The following is an 11,068-nucleotide window of genomic DNA, read 5'->3' as shown; positions in this document are numbered from 1 at the left end:
ACAAAGTAGTCACTCTTGCTGTGATGGTCATGGATCCCAGCACTGCTGACATGGACAGTAGCCTGACCTGCCTTTTTCCTGTGCACACTGAGTGTCTGCAGGAACACCGCGAAATTCAGGGCTCCCTCCTTGCGGGTGGACGTTGAGGAATCCCCAGGCTAGCAAGGTCTAAGAACAGACAGCTCCTGAAGCTCGTCAGAACTCCAACATGCTGGGCAGGTGACCTTGGTCACAGTGCACAGACTCACTCCTCTAGAAGTCTTCATTTGTAACTCTGTCACAGCCAGTGACATTGGAGCTCAGGGAACACAGTTCCCACTGCACTGGATGAGAGAACATGCATGATTCTTGGAAGTAAACCTTCACAGTAAATGGCTTGCAGAGTATGTGGGGTGTCATGGTCAGAAGAAAGTCCTCACCTCAGGAAGCAGGTTCCCTTGAAATGTCCACCTGAGAGCAGCTCTCCAGAGTCACTGGGTCACTGAGTCCTGGGACTGTGCCTGAGGTCATATAAGTAAATGGTGCTGGAGAGCAGAACACAGCTCCATCGCATCTCGCTGTGGGCACTGAGGATGTGGCCTCACCATCTGCATTTCAGTCTGCAAGGATGTAAATTCGGGATCACGATGGTAATGGTATGTCTGACATTTATAGTGGGGTTGCCAGGGGTGCTGGATGTTGACCTCAGTGTCATCAGTGATGTTACTTCTCCTGGGAACCAGGAAGACCAATGTGAGTCCCCATCTCTGACTGACACCCGGTACATGTAGCCCTGGCTCCACTCCTGCCCTGAGAGGTCACACCTGTGGGTCTGGGCAGGTTAGTTCTCCCTCAGCCCACTGATTTCACCTGTATGCTGACTGATGTCGAGCCTGCCGTCTGTTGAGAAGTTATTTACTCCATACTATTTCATGAACAGAGTACTATACTTCTTCTAGGTTTTCCAATAATATTTGCAGAGTAAATTAAAATTCTAAAGAATCTGCCTGCTTGAATGTCGATAACAGGAGAGCCAATCACAGTGATATGGGCAAGAATCAGTGGACAAGTCTGGACCCTGTTGTCAGGACCTGAAAATTGAGCGGACACGCTGTGGGATAGGGGAGCAGAAGGGATGGCATCTAAAACCTCGAACCAGGTGGGCCCATTACTCAGCAGGTGGAAGAAGGGCCTGCATTTGTACAGATGCCCAGCATCTGAGCTGCCCTTCTTGAGGTGGTGGATTAGAGGAGATCCATCCAAAATTCGTGTTAACATAGAAGGATATATAACAGGTGTCTTTATGTTTCAGTGGGTGGGGATGTGTTGTTAGGGTCCCTTTTACCCTAGGAAAATGTGTTAGTTCACCAGCACTAAAAAAAGTTATTTTTCCTTTGTGGAGAAAATTGGAGGAAATTGTGTCTGGAGACTGGATCATATAATAATGCTTGAGGGAATATCTATTAGAGATGCCCAGTGGGTGATGGGAAATGAAGTGGAGAGATTTCAGTCATCTTGCTCTGCAGGTTACCAGTGATGGTCACATCAAGAGGCCTGACCATCGTGATGGGAGGGAGAAGGGCTGATGATGTTGGCTTCTTGGGGACCTTGTGGACAGGTCCTTCTGATGGTCTCTGTGTTTTACCTTATAAACTCTTGAGGGGATAAGCTCAGACTGAGGTGTGAGCTTCAGCAACATTGGGACCAGAGTGTTTAGGGTCATTTAGTATCTTTTCTGGAATCATTGGACAAAGAAGAAGCGGGAACTATAATTGGAAATCAGCAGCGTCCTCGTGTGATGTTTGATTTGTTGCCTTAGACGTTACTGAATGTGGAGACATTCGCTGTCCTCACATTTCATTTTCTAGGTCCACTTGGAATCCAGTTTCAAATGTGAGGGATGAAGATGAAACATTTATTATGAAACAACATGTTGTCTAAGTATTAAGAGGTATAAGTAAAAATAATGGAAATGTGTTACTGAAATTGTAATTGTCTAACTCTTCTCTGGGGCAACATAAACTGAAATTAATAATAATAATTCAAGGTATTGATTTTGTTTCAACCATTGCTAAATCCATTGAATCATTCAAATTACAATCATTCATAAACTCAGATCCATCACAGGTAAAATTTATTGTTAGCAAACGGTCCATTTTAACTGATGAAATCTCACTCTCTCATCAAGGATCTGTGTCTCTGTGGACACGCAGCACAGTTCTCACCAGCAACACAGGAAGGAGGGTCCGTTGGTACATTTCTATTTTTCCAGAGGAGCATCTCTGAAGAAGTCCCTCGTCTGTTTTCTCATTCCCTCCTTGTGGTATCGGAGTGAGGCGTTGAGTGTACTGTGACATGTTCCCACATAAAGTTCCCATGGCTTAGGAAGTGAAAGTTTAACTTCACTTTTCATTGTAATAGAAACACAACAAGTAATATTTGAGAAGCATAAAAAACACATTTGAAATTTACCCAGAGGTAAACTAGAGAGTGGAAGAAAATATTTGCAAAAGGCATATCTAGTATATCTGATTGTTATCTAATATGTACCAGGAAGCCTTAAACTCAACAATAAGAAAGAAACAAAAGGATTAAACAGTGGGCTAAAATCCTTAACAGACACCTGACCAAAAAGACAAAGAGTTCCGCAAATAGGCTGTGGGGAGAACATATGTCACAGGGAAGTGCCAATGAGAACAAGGACACATCCCTGAAAACTTACAAGAGTGGATCAGATCAGGACTCTGAGAACCTTAAACACCTGCAGGATGTGAAGCATCAGGGGGTCCATTCACAGCTGGTGGGGATGCAGAACGGGGTGCACCTTGGGAGACATTTTGGGGGCTTCCTGCAATACTAAACATACCCGTATCTATGTTTCAGCAATAGTGCTCCTTTGTATGTATGTGAAAGACAGTAAGACTTTAGTCCAGAGAGAACCCTGCACACGATGCTCACTGAGCATTATTCATATCTGCCAAAATTTGGAAAAGACCAAGAGGTCCTTTCATAGGGAATGACTAATAAACTGTGTATATCCAGACAATGGACACTGAAATCTCACGCCGATTTGGAAGAAATACCGAATGGTGAGATGGAAATGCAGAAAATAGATGCCAGAAAAACACACCTGGCAAGGTGATGTCAGCAGAGTGACAGTAGCCGTGAGGACTGAGGATCCTAAGAGGTTGTACAGCGTGAGGCTGAACAGAAGACAACTTGGACATGTCAGGAGGGAAATCTCCTCCTCTGCCCCTCCTGAGTTCCTGAGGCTGGACTCATAATAAAACTAGCAAAGACAGATTGACAGGATATAAAATAACTTTTAATCATGTGCATGGATGTGTCATCGAAATGGATCTAGAAGTGACCAAAGCAGGCAGCTTTTATATAGTTAAAGATGCCATACTCTGAGGAATTGACAGGACAAAGCAATGTATGCTATTGGTGCTCAATTAGTAGAACCTAAGCAGAGTTTGGGGGCGGGGTGGTGCATTAAAGAAGGAACATGGTTTGTTCATAGAGACTTCCAGGCCCAATTCCCATCTCTGGTGATGAGGGTGTCCTTCTCCTTCCAGAAGCAGGGAGAGCACCTTTCACGTGAGAGATTAATTTCTTGCTTCAGGGGGACAGAAAGGAAGGTTGGACTGTCCCTCTGTTCTTGGCGCTTTCTTAAGTCACTTTAATTCACAGCAATCAATATACAACGGAGGTGCACTTTGGGGTGGCCTACCCTGGGCCCAATACTCAGGGCAACTTTTATTATTTTGTTTCTCCATTTTCACACCAAGCATGTGCTGCAGGTGGCAGTTCAGCTGCATCTAACAGACGTGAAGCTAAAACAGCTGCCTGGATTTGTTAGGTGATGTGCTGGAGAGCACACATCAGGACACAGTGAGACCTCCTATCCAGGCCTGGGCTTCTCACCCTGGGCCTGGCCGCCCCTGCAGGGGTTCCTGGACAGAGGTGGGCGTGCCTAGTGAGGCTGCAGGACTCTTCCTGGAAGGAGAACATGTGTGATTTTCCTGCATTTTAGTGCTCCCTTGAGAAGCTGTGGTGAAGAAAGGAGGCATAGACTGGTTTTCAGCCGTTTTTGAAAAATTCATGTTATTATCCACCTGACTACAACCATTCCCTACCAACTACTTGTCTATTGGTAATAGCTTTGACGATGAATATTTTACATAAAATAATCTGCGCAGTAGAAGAGGATGCAGGTATGATCTAAGCGTATAGGGATTCTACTGGGCCTGGAAGCAAGGAGCACATGTAGAAACACCCCCACCCACGTCCCCCTCTAACTGGCATCTTTCCCAGCGACCCACTGAGGATCCGGGGCTGCTCGGCGTATTTATGCTTCTCATGCAAGAGGTTAGCAGGCAAGTCAACAGCCAGCATCCTGGCAGGGACAGCTGGTCTACAGTAGGGCAGGGCTGAGATATCATAATGAGGAAGGAAGAGTATGTTCAACTCTTTATACATCCGCTGGAATAGTTTTTGAAACAGGTCAGTTTAGACTAGATTTAGACAAGGGAAATCCTGAATATCTAACTCTGACTCTCTGCCTTTCTTACCTGAGATAATATTTTCCCCATTTCAAAAACCCTTTGTAATTCAGAGACTGAATGTGTAAGCACAGAAGCGTGGGTCCAGAGAGGTTCCCCTGGGAAAAATTCTACATGGAGAGGAAACCCCAGACCCTGACAGGAAACCACCATTAACTACCGTCTGCACCTGCTTCTGGTGCCAAAAGGCAAAATTGGTGAGTCCTGAGTACATTCCAGAGGCCCTTACGGCCCGCTGCATCACAGGCCTCCTGTCTCACGTGCAGGGAGGTTTGTGTCTGGGCTCACACTGACTTCCCGTCACTGTGTCTCTCGCACAGTAATACGTGGCTGTGTCCTCTGTGATCACAGAGCTCAGCTGCAGGGAATACTGGTTCTTGGACGGGTCGCTGGAGATGGAGGTGTGGCTCTTGAGGGATGGGTTATATGCTGTGGCACCATTATAGCATATGATTCCCATCCACTCTAGGTCTTTCCTTGGAGGCTGGCGGACCCAGCTCCAGCAATAACCACTGGTTGTGATGGAGAATCCAGAGACAGCACAGGTGAGGGAGAGGGTCTGCTGTGGCTTCACCAGTCCTGGGCCAGACTCCTGCAGATGCACCTGGGACAGGACACCTGGAGGCAAGGAGAATCAGTCCCTGTGAGCCACCTACAGCCATAACCATCCCCATAGACCCATGCCTAACACCTGAGACCCTACCTTGGGGAGCTGTCACCAGGCAGAGGAGAAACCCCACAGCCTCATCTTCTTCTAGACCACAGCTCTGCCTTCCCCAGAGACCTCAGCCCTGCCTGAGGAGAGAGCTGTGAGCTCCCACAGCCCAAGGGTCCATTTTACCCTAGAGAATGGAGGAAAATTTGCATGTGGGGCATTCCTGTCCTTATAAGTGGAGAAGCACTGACTTAGGCTCCCCTGGGCCATCTGGGGCATTTGGACTCACTCAGCCTGTCACTCCTAGTAGAACACTTGTTCAGTGTGGGACGTTGGGATCAGGTCAAGGGATGGTACCTTCTTTCTGATCATTAGAACAAAGCTACACGAGATGAGTGGGTTACTATAATTTTAATTTCTTGTATTATTCAAGTAGCTATTTTAAATGATTATAGTTCTAGGGTTTCCCTGTTGGCACAGTGGTTAAGAATCTGCCTGCCAGTGCTGGGGACATGGGTTCAAGCCCTGGTCTGGGAAGATCCCACATGCCGTGGAGCAACTAAGCCTTGCGCCACAACTACGGAGCCTGCGCTCTAGAGTCCGCGACCCACAACTACTGAAGCCCGCCTGCCATGACTACTGAAGCCCACATGCCTAGAGCCCGTGCTCTGCAACAAGAGAAGCCATGGTAATGAGAAGCCCGTGCACTGCAACGAAGAGTAACCCCCACTCGCCGCAACTAGAGAAAGCCTGCGCACAGCAACGAAGACCCAACGCAGCCAAAAATTAGAAAATAAAACAAAAAAATAAAACAAATGACTACAGTTCTCTCCAGACACTTTCTGAAACCCAAATAAGCACATTAAATATATCTAGCATTGCCAAATTTTATAATCCTAATATATAAAACAATATTTTGATATCAACTTGCTACACATATAATTCCATAATAGATGACAATCTGTCTCAAACTTCCATTTCGTTTAATGTGAGTATTTATGACGTTACTTTTAACGGACCACTATCTCCAGATCAGAGACATGTGTTTCCTGATGTTGAGTTTTATGGTTGTGGCTTGTTTTGCTTTATTTTGTAGTAAATGCTTGCTTCACCTAATAGCTAAGATATACATGTTTTAATTATATTCCTGCAATTGGCATTTTCTGTTAATTTTATTAAATAAATCTTTCACATTTCCAATATTTTAAAATGTGTGTATAAATAAGTATATTCTGTTTTATGTTCTGTACATAATGCGTCTTATGAAATTAAAACTAAGCTTATCCAAAGGCACACATCATCTGTTACACTGATCTGTGTCTATCCCATCACCAATGTCACATGGTCTTATTTGTGTGTACATAATAAATCTCTTTCCACTTGTACAACGTCATCAATCATATCTGAATATAACAAAATCTAATGCTAGGTTTGGATTTCTGAAGGTTCCTGTAAAGAGCTTCACACAGAACCTTCGTCTTCATCTCAGCCATCCTTGTAGGTCCCAGGCACACCCCTGGTGTAAGGATTTAGCCCTCCCCATCCTTTGTTACAGGTGGAGACAGAAATCAGGTTACAGAACGGATGGAAGCCAGAGACTATGGATTTGGGCGTGGGATTGATTGTGTCTCAGGGGTGTGAGCTTCATGACCATGCTCTCCATCCTCAGTTCCCTGTTATCTATATTGATAAACAGTTTTGGGTTTGAATGACCGCTGGCCATTTCCAACAAGAGATCGAGGGCAGTGGAGACCATCCCAGGACAGTGCTGACCATGTTCTCTCTGTTCTCTGCTCAGGGAAATGCACAGAGACTGAGCTCAGCTAGAGAACCTTGGTCTGGTGCTTAGATCCCAGACTCCACAAATATGAGAGGGACCTCCACCCCATCCTTTTGAGAGAAGGGGAACTGGGAGAAAGGAGCAGACAAAATCTAAGATAACTTGTGAGCAGAAAAGGGCAAAGTGCATGTTCACTGTGGTGACATTTGCATAACATCCGGAAGATATGAGTGTATTGTAAACACAAATTCAACAGGGATAATTTTTCAACTATGGTATAGGTTGAGGGTCAGATTTCATTATTTTGGACGCAGATATCCACTTTTCCCTGCACCATTTTTGTTGAAGAGACTATCCTGCTACTCACGTGGTATTGGAAGTCTTAGCCAGTGCAATTTAGGTGAGAAGTAGACATATAAGTCACCCATACCAGAAAGGACGAAGTGAAACGTTCCTTGTTTGCAGACAGTATGATGTTTATAAAGGAAAGGAGAAGACTCCATATGAGAAACTGTTAAAGCCAATAAATTCAATAACTTTCAGGATGCAAAATAAACACAATAGCTATGTGTGTTCATGTATACTCACAACAATATATCTTGAAATGCTGACTAGGAAACAACCTCATTTACTGTAGAAGAGAGCATTTATGGGGTGGGCATCTTAGGGAAAGTAGGGGAATAGCAGAGAGGGGGCAGGATCAGGACTCCGTCACCTGGTTCCCGTTATCCAGGCGGATTCTCGCTGTGGAGGCTGAGACAGGTCTTAGCACGCAACACAGGGCTGCTTTCAGAGACCACCCAGACGTGACCCAGGCGGGCTGGGACAGGTTTCCACTTCTGGGCTTGTGTTCCTGCCTGCCTTGTGGGAAATAGGAGTCCAGTCCTCAGGCAGACTACCTCCTCATCAGGAGACTAAGGGACTAATACAGAAGGGCAATCCCTGGACACAAGTGTCTACCCGAGTGGATGAGGTCCCAGAAGACATCATGCTGCAAGGAGGGCAGAGACCCCAGGAGCTCATCATAACCCCGTGGGGTCATTCCCCTGTGCTGGCGGGGTGAAGGGACCATGAGGGGACAACATGTGCATTTCTGAGGTGAGAGAACAGTAATCAGATTGTGACAAGGAATATGGGGTCTGTAGGGGCCGGATGAAGGAGAGGTCTCATCTGCAAACAGAGAATATTTCTTCTCCCTTTAGTGCCTGCAGAGAGTGTGTGCACATCAGAGCCAAAAAGGTCACAGCAGGAAATTTCCCTGAGGGCAGCTGGCAGCTGGGAGTGGAAGGAAATCATTAACTCCAAGGGGAAGCCCCTTCCCTGTCCCTCTGCACCTGTCACTGGTTTAAGCTTCTATGCAGGCGGGTCCTGAGCAACCCATGCATCCCCCCGTCCTCTCTCCCTGCAAGGAGGCTTGTGTCTGGGCTCACACTGACTTCCCCTCACTGTGTATCTTTCACACAGTAATACACGGCCGTGTCCTCAGATCTCAGGCTGTTCATTTGCAGATACAGCGTGTTCTTGGAGTTGTCTCTGGAGATGGTGAATCGGCCCTTCACAGAGTCTGCATAGTATGTGCTACCACCACTACTACTAATAACTGAGATCCACTCCAGCCCCTTCCCTGGAGCCTGGCGGACCCAGCTCATGGCATCGCTACTGAAGGTGAATCCAGAGGCTGCACAGGAGAGTCACAGAGACCCCCCTGGCTGCACCAACCCTCCCCCAGACTCCATCAGCTGCACCTCACACTGGACACCTGCAAACACAGAGACATCCTGGTCAGGAGACTGTAACACATCCACTGATTCCCTCACTCATATCCACTCACATCTCAGTATCTCTTGCTCTCCATAAATTACCTTGTAAAATAGTCACAAGGACAACCCAGCTCAGCCCAAAGTCCATGGTGAGTGTTCTGTCCTGAACCCCGAATGGGAGCACGTGGGAATCCAGGTGCTGGAGCTCCTCTCCCAGAGCTGCAGGGTCAGGGCTGGGCTGCTTTTCATCAGCATAAGGAGGACGTTATTTGTATGTCTTCTGACTATATAGCTAGTTGTTGATTTGGACACCAACAGAGGAGGAGTTGCCCCAGAGCAGACGTGCGTGTCCTGCGCACTTAGGTGGCAATGATAGTATTTGAGAAAATGTAATTTTACATTATGTTGCTATACATTGATAAAAATTTAAACTTCACCATATTTATTTCATTTTTACAAAATTACATAAATATGACATTAGGCATGAATGTTAATTCATTTATACAGATGTAAAATTACAAATAAAATCATAAGGCATTGTAGAATGTCTCTAAGAGGCTATATCTGGTAAATGTGAGCCCCAGTGTCTGGGTTTGATATCCTCATCCTGGACAAAAATTCTCCCCTGAACAAGCCCCAAAATAGAGAGTGTCACGTCCAGTGAGGTTTGCAGGACCCCTTCCTGTAATGGGAATATGTGAGAGTTTTCTGCATTCTAGTGTTTCCTGAAGGAATGTACAGAGAACCAGGGTTCACACAAGCGTATTTTCAGGACATTTGAAATTGAAAGTATGACATACGTGCTCGTCTACACAATCACAATAGTGAACAAGCCCCTCACCCCAAATATTCCCCCTGATCCCTCCCTTCACTCCTCCCTCCCTTCCCTCTGCCCTTCCCCCATCCAGGCAAATCATGATCTACTTCACATTTGTTTTTATTTCTAGAATTTAAGGAAGGGAATATGCAGAATGTACTTTCGTGGAGGGAAAACACTGAAAGTGGGAACAAGAGTAATCATGACACAATCAACAGTTTCAGATGAGGAAGGTAAGTCTGAGCCGGGACCTCACAGAGAACTCAGGAATAAAGCATTTGGGGTAAATGAGGAAATTAAAATTGTTTGTAGACCACACATTTTCTTCTCTATGTCACCAAGAGAATCCAGTAAAGCCCTGTTTTCTTACATAAAATGTGTGCAGTGTGCCGGCCTCGTCTGGGATTCCTACTGAGATCTGTCCTCTGAGTCTGACTGGAAAAGGCTCACCGTGTCCCTGATTCTCCTCAGGACTCTGACCCTGGTGACCACTGGCAGTCATTTCAGCATCCATAAGTGACCCTGCGTCTTTGGTGAGGTGAGAATGTGTCTTCGTATTACAACAAAAGCTTCTAAATTGTACTGTGTAGTTGGCAATTAGCTATAAACTTAAGGATCTCCATGGAACAGTTTTAGATGCAGAGGCACCCACAGACTGTGGCAGGAAAGCAGACCTTACCCTTCCGCTGCACCTGGTCCTGAGCCTGGACCCTGTGCTCCCTGCGTGGCCCCTGGAGGTTCTGTGTGCCCTGTGGTGTGTTCTGAGTCTCCCCTGGGTGATTGGTGTGCTCCCTCTGTACCTGTGTGCCCCTTGGGGATCCTGAGTGCCCTTGAAACCCATTCCCTCCTGTCTCCCTGCAGGAAGGTGTGTGTCTGGGCTCACACTGACTTCCCCTCACTGTGACAGTAATACACAGCACAGTCCTTGGTGGTCACAGAGCTCAGCTTCAACGAGAACTGGTTCCTGGAAGTGTCTCTGGAGACGGAGGTGCAGCTCTTGAGGGATGGTCTGTAGTAAGTGGTCCCATCATCATATATTTCTCCATCCCCAGCAGCCTCTTCCCTGGGGATTGATTGATCCAGCTCCAACCATAACCACTTGTGATGGAGTAACCAGAGACAGCACAGGTGAGGGAGAGGGTCTGCTGTGGCTTCACTAGTCCTGGGCCTCACTCCTGAAACTGCACCTGGGACAGGATACCTGGAGGCAAGGAGGATCCATCCTTGTCAGTCGCCTCCATTCACAAGGATCTTCACAGACCTGTGTCTGACATCTGAGACCGTAACCTTGGGGAGCTGTCACCAGACAGAGGAGAAGACCCCACAGCCTCATCTTCTTCTAGACTACAGCTCTGCCTTCCCCACAGACCTCAGCCCTGCCTGAGCAGACAGCTCCCAGAGCCCAAGGGTGGATTTTACACTGGAGCTTGATGAGGAATTTTCATTGAAGAGGTCTGTCTTTGTAAGCTCACAGGGGCTGTGATCACAGTTAATCTGGGCATTCCAGGATCC

At 46.5% G+C, this 11,068-nt stretch overlaps 1 pseudogene; it reads right to left on the bottom strand.

The window, feature by feature from the left end:
- Window positions 1-4,800: 4,800 nt before the first annotated feature.
- Window positions 4,801-8,887, bottom strand: LOC117311203 (uncharacterized; annotated as a pseudogene).
- Window positions 8,888-11,068: the final 2,181 nt, after the last annotated feature.

Source organism: Tursiops truncatus, chromosome 2 (assembly GCF_011762595.2).
Source record: "Tursiops truncatus isolate mTurTru1 chromosome 2, mTurTru1.mat.Y, whole genome shotgun sequence".
Classification (NCBI taxonomy): domain Eukaryota; kingdom Metazoa; phylum Chordata; class Mammalia; order Artiodactyla; family Delphinidae; genus Tursiops; species Tursiops truncatus.
The sequence above is the reverse complement of the archived record's forward strand: the minus strand, read 5'-3'. Positions and strand labels throughout refer to the sequence as shown.